This window comes from Oryzias latipes, chromosome 24, assembly GCF_002234675.1.
Source record: "Oryzias latipes chromosome 24, ASM223467v1".
NCBI lineage: Eukaryota > Metazoa > Chordata > Actinopteri > Beloniformes > Adrianichthyidae > Oryzias > Oryzias latipes.
This window is the reverse complement of record NC_019882.2, coordinates 7,254,126-7,263,016: the sequence shown is the minus strand read 5'-3', so window position 1 is coordinate 7,263,016 and position 8,891 is coordinate 7,254,126. Positions and strand designations below refer to the sequence as shown.

The following is an 8,891-nucleotide window of genomic DNA, read 5'->3' as shown; positions in this document are numbered from 1 at the left end:
CCTGAGGTAATTCCCTGCTGCCCGTCTTCTGGTTTGCCTCCGCAGGGTGTTTAGGTGGAACCCTCTGCTGCTGGGACAGTTTTTTGGCTTCGTTTGGGAGTGTTTTAACAGTAGTTTTTCACGGGTCCCTCTCATCCACTCCGCTGGTCCTACGGGTTAGCTGCTGACAGCGGCGTCTCCTTTCCCACCTCTCTTGCGGCCGACCACGAGTGCACTAGGTGCTCCTAGGACTTGGAGGCCTGTTGGGACTCGTCACCACCTACCCTTCCCTGGCCACCTGCAGTAGTGACTTTGGTACACAAGTGGGAATTCAATTGTTTGTTGTTTATTTTTCTTTGCTTTAATTTTCACAATGTACACCTTGCATGTGAATGGTGTGTTTTGTTTTGGTTTGGTTGTGTACCAGCTCTGCTTGCAGGTGGGCTTAAGGCCCCTCATGTTTTATTGTTTTAATCTTGTCTTTTATTCTATTAATTTTTAAAAGTTGGAATCATGTCTCCACTTGGTTAAATCCCCTTTGATTAGTGTGCCTGAACCACTCGTGTTGCCACACTATCATCAGATATAATTTATCCTTTTCTGATTTGAGAATTTTATTCTCAGCTTTCATCATCTAACCTTCGGAACCCTCTACTCTAACATCAGCTACTCAAAAATCAGAATTCCTTTACACTACAATATGCAGTGTAAAGGAATGCATAGGAATGTGATTTAAGTTAGATTAAAAAAAAGAAAACCTTGCAGGAATAACGGGTTAGAAATGAAAAGAATTTTGTAACATTTTGAAAAACTTTTAACTGGAAATTGAATAGCAAAAAGGAGAAAAAGACCACATAATTTAAGTAACTTTCTGTGTTTATTCAATTTCATCCTACTTATTTTGGTCATTATGGTAAAAAAAATGCGTGACCCGTCAAAAGTAATTTGCAGAAACTGTTTTTAAAGAATTGACATTCTTCAAAAAAAAAATCAAAACTTTTTGTTTATTTATTTTTTAAATAAGAGCATTTGTTCAAAAGTCAGTGTCACAGCAACAGAACTTTTCAAAAATACTCTAGTTCAGTGCAAAGTCGACAAGTCATGCACGCACGCTCGTGCCTGTCAGGAAGCACATGTTTTTATCCATCAGCCTTTCGAGTCCTGCAGGCTCACATGTTCACATTCAAGGACACAATTTGGAAATTGAAATAGGAAGTTGCAGGAGGTGGAGCAGAACAATATTAATGTTCAAGGCTGTACAAGAGGTTTAAAACAAATAAAAAAAAACATATTCATTCAATGCAAGATAACTTGAAACACAAAAATGTGAGTTTGTCTTTGTGCTTATCAGCTTGTGCTTTTCCCATCCAACTTTGCATATAAAAGGGCACACTTTGCATGTCAGTCCTTGCCACCTGCCTCATTTGCATCTTTTCTCATGGCAGGTTAACCAAAATCACAGACATCACATTCTCTGGGTGAAGCAGAGATACTCGCACCGGAAAAATAAAGATAAAACAGCTTTTCAACGTGGAGCTGAAGCTTCACACATTTCCTTTAAAGTTCGACAACTAAAAGCTTATTTGGTTAAGAAGTGTCTTCCCGGCTTCTGTCTGCAAGGAAGCAACAATTTAAAGTGGCTTGTTAGCACAGCTTACATCCTTTTTCCTGTTTGACTATACAGAAAGGTCACACATCTGCTAGAGCCCAACCATTTTTTTGTTAATCTTTGCAAAAGCATCACCAAATGTACCAAAACTCAGGGTTTACCGACCTTATCAACTGTTGACAAGTTCACGCCTCCTCATTTTGCGTTTTCCTGGCAGGGATGTCTGCAGGCAGAAGGTTAAAAATTCATGACCCCTCTTCCCAAACATTTCCCTGCCCTCTTCCGTCTGAGACATAAAGCAGAAACAAACAATCTGAACTTTCAACACAATTTTTCTAAATATCTGCACTTAGATACTAGACTTTCAACAAATGTCATCATCAAGCTGCAATGCTTTTATCTTTTTATACCAGCTCTGCTTTTCTTATCCATAATATTCCACATATGTGCCCGGCCTCCTGCGGAGAGTCTGTTCCGCCTGCAGAGTGTTTGAACTCCACGTGCTATCTGGAAATCCTTCAGGCAAAACGAGATAAAAGTGTTGGTGGACATCAGGAAGGCAGGTTATATTATCACAGCACACAGCAAGATTCAAATGTAACAGTTTTTCCTTTAAGTCAGCTGACAGAAAGGAAACCTCTTACACTCGAACACAGGAAAAGAAACAACTTTGAAATACTTTTCGAGGGAGAGAAACATGATATGGCACTGGAGCAAATGCATCCCGTGAAGCCTTGAATTCTGAAAAGTTGTCCCGTGAAAACATCAATCAGCAAACAGATGGAAGGCTTCTAGACAGGTGCAGCTAATCATAAATTTAAGCAAGACTGTGTTGTTTTAGCATAGATATCAAGACATTTGTTTTAGGAATATTCCTATTATTTGACAGTCGAGCTTTATTATAAATTATAAATTTAAAAAAAAGCTAGTAAATTGGATTCTTTCGTTTTTCAGCTTCAAAATATATCCATCTCAATGTCTGACCTACATATCTACAGAGTATATCCAGTCCAATGTAGTCAGCAGTTGGTTATAGTATTTTAAGATAAGCAATGTTCTATTGGTGGAGCCAAGCTTAAAAAAAAAAGTCCCACAGCGGCATATCTTCTCATCAGAAATGTACCGGAAGACAGTAAATCTCTAGGACCAAACCACTGACAGGACATTAGAAGAGACAGGGTCTAACGTTACACGGCGACACCCAAGGGGATGAGGGTGTGGAGGAGGGGGTATGGTTGTCAAATTTCACATGACATCCTTTAGAGATTTAGAATAGCACCTGTCATCCATTTCAACACAGAAGATTCAATAATGTTGGGTGTCAGTATATATCTGACTTTGTTGCTAACTTGTTTAGTTGTAAATTGTTCAGCTTTAAGTTCCTATTTTGACTACAGCTAGCAAGGCAACAAGATATTATTTAAAGACCCACTCCGATGAAAACTGTTTTTGGTGCTTTTAACATGTTCTTGTGGCATTTGTCTCATGATAGGTGGGGGAAAAAAAGCTCATAATTGAATTTCTGAATATGTCTTTTTTAAAATTGTTGTAAATCAGCAGAGGATGTAAAAATGCAGTTTGAAAAAGCGTGTAGCTCTGACGTAGAAGCTACAACAGGTGGGCCACAAGCTCCCTTCTCCACTCCATTCTGATGCATCCACCTGGAGACAAATGGATCCATTAACGATTTGTTTTTCCCATCTGAGCTGGAATCTGGCTCAAAACTGTACGGCCGGATAGCTCCGATATTTCTCGGCAACTTTGTTGCAGCGGTAATGTTAGGTTAGGGGATGTGAGGGGCTGTAAGCTACCAGAAGAGAGTATAGATGGGAGACAGGAAGTGGGGGCGGGCTTGCTCCACACCAACAGTCCCAAAACTCTGAGGTAAAATTCGAATGAACTCCTGCCACTCTGCAGACACAGGTTTTTTTTTATTTTGGCTAAAAACGGCAAAATCATAATTAAAATAGATCAAAAGTTGATCAGAGTTGGATTTTAAAGACAATGATTCCTTTGAATAATATTTTCAAATATTTACATTTATATTTTTGTTGTTTTTTTAATTGTGAATAGAACAGTACTGATGACACAGGTTTCAAGGATTGTGAGAGATTTTGAGGGCTGCATGGTGGTGTGCTCAATACTCTCACTGGCCCAGCTAGAAGGCCCAGATTTAAATCTCAGCTGGGTCTTTTCTGTGTGGAGTTTTTGTTTTCTCCTCGTGCATGCGTGGATTTTCTCTAGGGAATCTGTCTTCCTTCTGCAGATTCATAGGTTGGCTATAATGACCCAAAATTGCCTTTTCTTGACATTCAAGATGAACTGAGTGTTCATTACCTTGCATGTCACTTTAATCCAAAGCCATTGACAGAATACTTTTGTGTTGTTCAAGTAATCAAAGTATGTCTTGAAATAGTTCAAACTGAATTTTTCTAAATATGGTTAAGAAATCAAGAAGCATTTCCTGCAGTGCTTCCTACGCTGTTGTTGATGTTGATGGCCAAAGATGATAAAGTAGGGTTTTCCAAATATGGTTTTCGGAATTTCCTACCATTTGTCTTCCAGTTATCTCTGCCCTACTTGAGTTTGATCACCTGGATCTGGTGTGCTCAGTCAGAACCTGGAATAACTTGATCCACTTAATTAGCAACAGGTAGAGCAAAATAAAAAGGTTGGTAGTAGTCAAGGACAGGTTGGTCGAAAGAGAAGTATAATAGCCATCTGAAAGTTTTACTTTTTGAAGTAAAACTCACTGCATGACTTTTATAATGTGAAATGTGAGGGTATGAAGTATGCGGCCTAACGATTGAGAGATGTTACAGGCCCTTAGACAAAGAAAAAACAATTCCCTCACAAATTTTCTGTCTACTTACTGAGAAGAGTGTTTTTAAACCCTGACCACATGTTGAATGTTTTTGAAGCTTACATTCCAGTTCTCTCCTACAGCCCTTCTTGCTCCCTATTGTTTTCTTTTTAAACTGTACATTTCCTCACAGCGTCTGTCTGTCTCCCTGAGCACCTCTCAAAAATCTCAGAGGCTAACAGTTGGGTATCTGAGGAGCAGAGCTGCTCCTTTGCTGTAATATGTTCCAAATCTGTTTAGCGAGCACATTGCCTTTCTGTTCACCTCTGTCCTTCAAACTGACCATGTGAAAGAAAAAGATGCAAAGACTGAATTACACTTTGTCATTGCTACACAGAAGGCCAAGAGCAGAAGAGTGGAGAAAAGCAGGCTTGCAACACTTTAGTAAAGTGTAAACTTTATAATAGTAAAGTGCTTTACGATCAATGCAGATTCTGATGAGAGAAAAGCTGATTTGTGCTGTTATGCAACACTTTGAAATGGGTTGCATGTTGGTGCAAAGCCACTTTTCTCTGTGTCTCTGCGTGTTAGAATTACATCATGTTATTATTGTAATGTAAGTTAGGGTAGTTCACATGTCGCACATTATGCTGTCACCAGAAACGAGTGCAAAGACTTAAAAAAAAACATCTTGCAGAAGTCGTTTTGTACCTAGCCGAATGTTCCCAAGAGAATGGATAAAGTTGACAAAACAGCTGGTTACTGTCAAATACTCAGAACTTATAAAGTCGAAATTTGCTTGATCTGAATCTAAAAAAAAACAAAAAGCTATGATTTTTTTAACAAGATTGGACCAAAAGTGTTATTGTTTCTGTGCTACGCTGGCTTCATTTTCTATATAACAGAGGTTTAGAGCATTCTGTATAAAGTCTTGCCAAAAAAAAAAAAAAAATGTCCAAGCATGACTCTGATTTGGTGCTCAACAGCACTTGCATGGCAGTCGGCTAGTCAGTCACAGAGGAACAAATTTGCATTTTGTTTGGTACTTGTCAACAGTAATTACAAAATTTATTCAGTGTGAAACTCACCTGCCTGTGCCAAAAAACAGTGCAGTATCCCTGCCTTCATCCATCTGCTGCTGTTACATAATCAGCCAGTCCAGATTTAAAGTATGACTTTGACAGGAAGAAAAATCTCAAACACCCCGCCAGGTCTATCAATTTGAGATGAACAGTTTTTCTGTCAGATGATGTCTCAGTTATATAAGTTTTCTTTTTCTTAAAGGGTAGAACTTCAGTTTATCAAATAATGTTTGAGATCTAAAAGCAATCATGCAGCCTGCCCCTGCACCAACCTTTTCATTATCTTGCATCGGCATTCATCTGCCAGCTTTCTCTTTGTGGTCCTGGGCTGTACCTGCCCTACACACCTGTTTCTGGGATCAGATAACACCAGACTCATTCTTTCTTCACCTCCTGCAAATTCACAGTACATTTTCCAAGAAAATCAAGATAATACCAGCAATTAAAGTGCTTTAAATTACAGTTTTCTTTGCAGTCTTATCACCTCTTTAGACAAATATTGATTCATTTAAAAAAGAAATTCTTCCAAGTATTGTGATTTTTTGCGCAAGGGGAATTTAAACTTTTAAAACTTTTTGCTCATCTTTGACCTGAGTTTGTACTTCAAGATAAAGAAAGAATACAAGACTAAATGTAAATCTCTAGTGCCAATTTTTTCCACTTAGTAACTGTTTTGCGTTTATGTTTCAAGAGCAAATCTAAGATGATGTTTTTGTATTTTTCTGAAGTGAAAAAGAATCCACCTGAACTCAATTTATAACTGACTTTTGAAAAGAGACATATTTCTATTTTTTTCTACATTTATTTCTCACTTGTGGGTCAAATTTGTTGTATAGATAGTTGTGCAGCAGTTTTTCACTAATAGTGTCCACTACAGTTGAGTTGATTTTTGTTTAATATTGTCCAACACTGTGTTGCTTAAGATTTGAGTTACAAGGCGTTCTCTTGTAAATATTATTAAAAATATATATAATCCAGACATAGTTTAGGCTAAAAGTGTGGATTTTTACTGTAAAATGATTTATGCAACCACCACAGGAATGACTTCCAACTTACTGTCAGTACCTGTGTTTCCATTACATATATGCACAAAACTGTATTGAAATTCTATAAATGATTAAAAAAACACAATTTCGCAAGAACACAGTTTCCATTACATCATAATAATGAAGAAAAAAAAACACAAACCAACACACAAAATAGGTCAATCAAAAGCATGTACACAGATGTGGACAATGATTTAGGCTGTGTAGCTCGGTTGGTGAGGCAAAGGGCTGCCATGCAGAAATCCAGGGTTTGATTCCCAGAGGGGAATAAATAATGGTACTTGGGGGCAATTACCATATCAATGGTGAGCACTCAACATCACCCAGTGGGGGTCCTTGGGCAAGACCTGCAACGCTACTGCCTCACTCCCCTAGGGGACGGGTCAAATGCGGAGTAGACTTTCCCCATTGTGGGATAAATAAAGTATTATTTAATTATTATTATTTATTATTTTCAGCAGATATCTACAAACTGGCTACCTGTGCAGAGGTGTTGTTCCTGTGATTCACATTTTTCCATTGCAGTTTTGCGAAATATGTCAATTTCAAAAACCACCTCCTCCAAGCGCAAAAGCCTTTCTTCTATAAATCCAAGTTTTTTTAATTGTCCTGTTTCCATTATAGGAAAATGTATTATTGATCTGCGCAGTTTCGTAGTCAATGGAAGCAAGGCTAGTGATGGTCTTTTGTTTTTGATTTCTCTAAAAGATTTTTTTATTTTTTATTTTCTGTTTGAGCATTGCTGCTCAACAGTTCAGTTTCTCTTTGATAGATCTTGTTGTTAGTGATTTAAGTTTTTTAAAATATACATTAAAAGAAAATATGTTATATTTGACGTGTTTCCTGTTATCAAACTTAAGTGAATAAATTTGTCAAGAATCGGGAAAATCAAATCAAATCAAAATAAATGTATCCTAAAGATTGTGTTATGGAGCAACATCGATTCACTTTCTAAAAGCAAATTAAAAATTACTACTAATAAAATCACAATTTGAGTTTTGGATTTTTCTGGTAACCAAATAATTCTTCCGGAGAGATAATGTCATTTTAAAACAATAAGTTCATACCTGTGTTCATGTACCACAGAGGAAAAGCCTCACCCAGAGCCCATACTCTTCATATAATCACAACCATGATTTTCATGGTTCCCTCAGCCGACATGATGTCATTTGGAGCAGAATTTTTCTTTCAAGTAGCTTCTGTAATCATCAACTTTCTCATTTCTGTTTTTTTATTGTCTAGTTTTAAATTAAAGACATGATAGCTTGTTAATAGCTGTTTTTTTACTTTATTTACACAGGTTTAATATTGTTGTTAAGTTAGTGGAAGTCCCGTCTTTGAGCCAGTTTTCACTATTGCCTATGTACTACTACCATATGTAAGTCTTGAAAATCTGGCTTCAGAGCGGGGATGTTGTTGGGCTCTTCGCCTGGATGACTTTAACTTATATCTTTGAAAAAGATAGAAGAAGAAAATCCAATTTTTGGAAACTCAAGATGCACAGTATGTGACATTACTACAAAAGGAAGTGTGTGCTATTCTTAACAAGCTTTCATCTTAAACGGCTCTCGGACACAAAATAACTTCCTGCCATTCAGATAAAGATTTCCTGCATTTAACTTTGTCTGATTGCATGTAAACATGGGAGCTCTGCTTTCACAGTATTTACATCCTTGGAGAAATTTGCACATTCTGCTGGAAGTACCAAATATTAAACTAATTAAAAAAAACATGTTAAAAAAAGTAAGAACGACAGAATACATATGTAAGAATCTGAATTCAATTTGTAGGACTTTAAAAAGGTGGAGCAAAAGTTATTTTCTGATCATAAGCACTTACCAATTTTATTGACAAAACAGCAATAAACCATGACTTACAGTGGGACAAAAAACAGAATAAGAGCAATTCATCTCTTTCATACTTCCATTTATGACTAAATATAACATAAAAATATGCATTAAAAAGAAAATAATCAATGGAATAAATACATTTGAACAATAAATGGCTTAAAAAACTAAGAAACAGAACCAACCCTTGAGTTTTCCCTTCATTGCTCTTTCTTGTTCCTTCAGTTTGTTCAAATCCAGCAGAGCATAAAGATATGTTTAGGTCAAAGGTTATCAAATAAGGGCAAGTGTGCATGTGAACTTTATAGCACCTAGAACAGTTTTGTACATCATTGGCCACACAATAATCAGAGGAAGAAACTCATTTAAAAAGGAAAAAAAAAAAAAAACACTAACAAACGCAGATTTAGGCTAAAGTGCCCCAATTATTCTTCCTAATAAGTTGGTCTTCTTTTCTGTGTTTCTTCTGGCCCACACTCGGACTGGTGCAGGAGTCAGGCAAAAAGTGTAATTCTCAATGTAGTG

General features: G+C 37.1%; 1 long non-coding RNA gene across 1 annotated transcript; it reads right to left on the bottom strand.

Moving 5' to 3' along the window:
• Positions 1-1,027: 1,027 nt before the first annotated feature.
• Positions 1,028-2,329, bottom strand: LOC105357148. Its single transcript, XR_002872915.1, has 3 exons — positions 1,999-2,329; positions 1,754-1,811; positions 1,028-1,592 (listed from the first exon to the last, which is right to left on the bottom strand). It is a non-coding gene; the product is annotated as an uncharacterized LOC105357148 (long non-coding RNA).
• Positions 2,330-8,891: the final 6,562 nt, after the last annotated feature.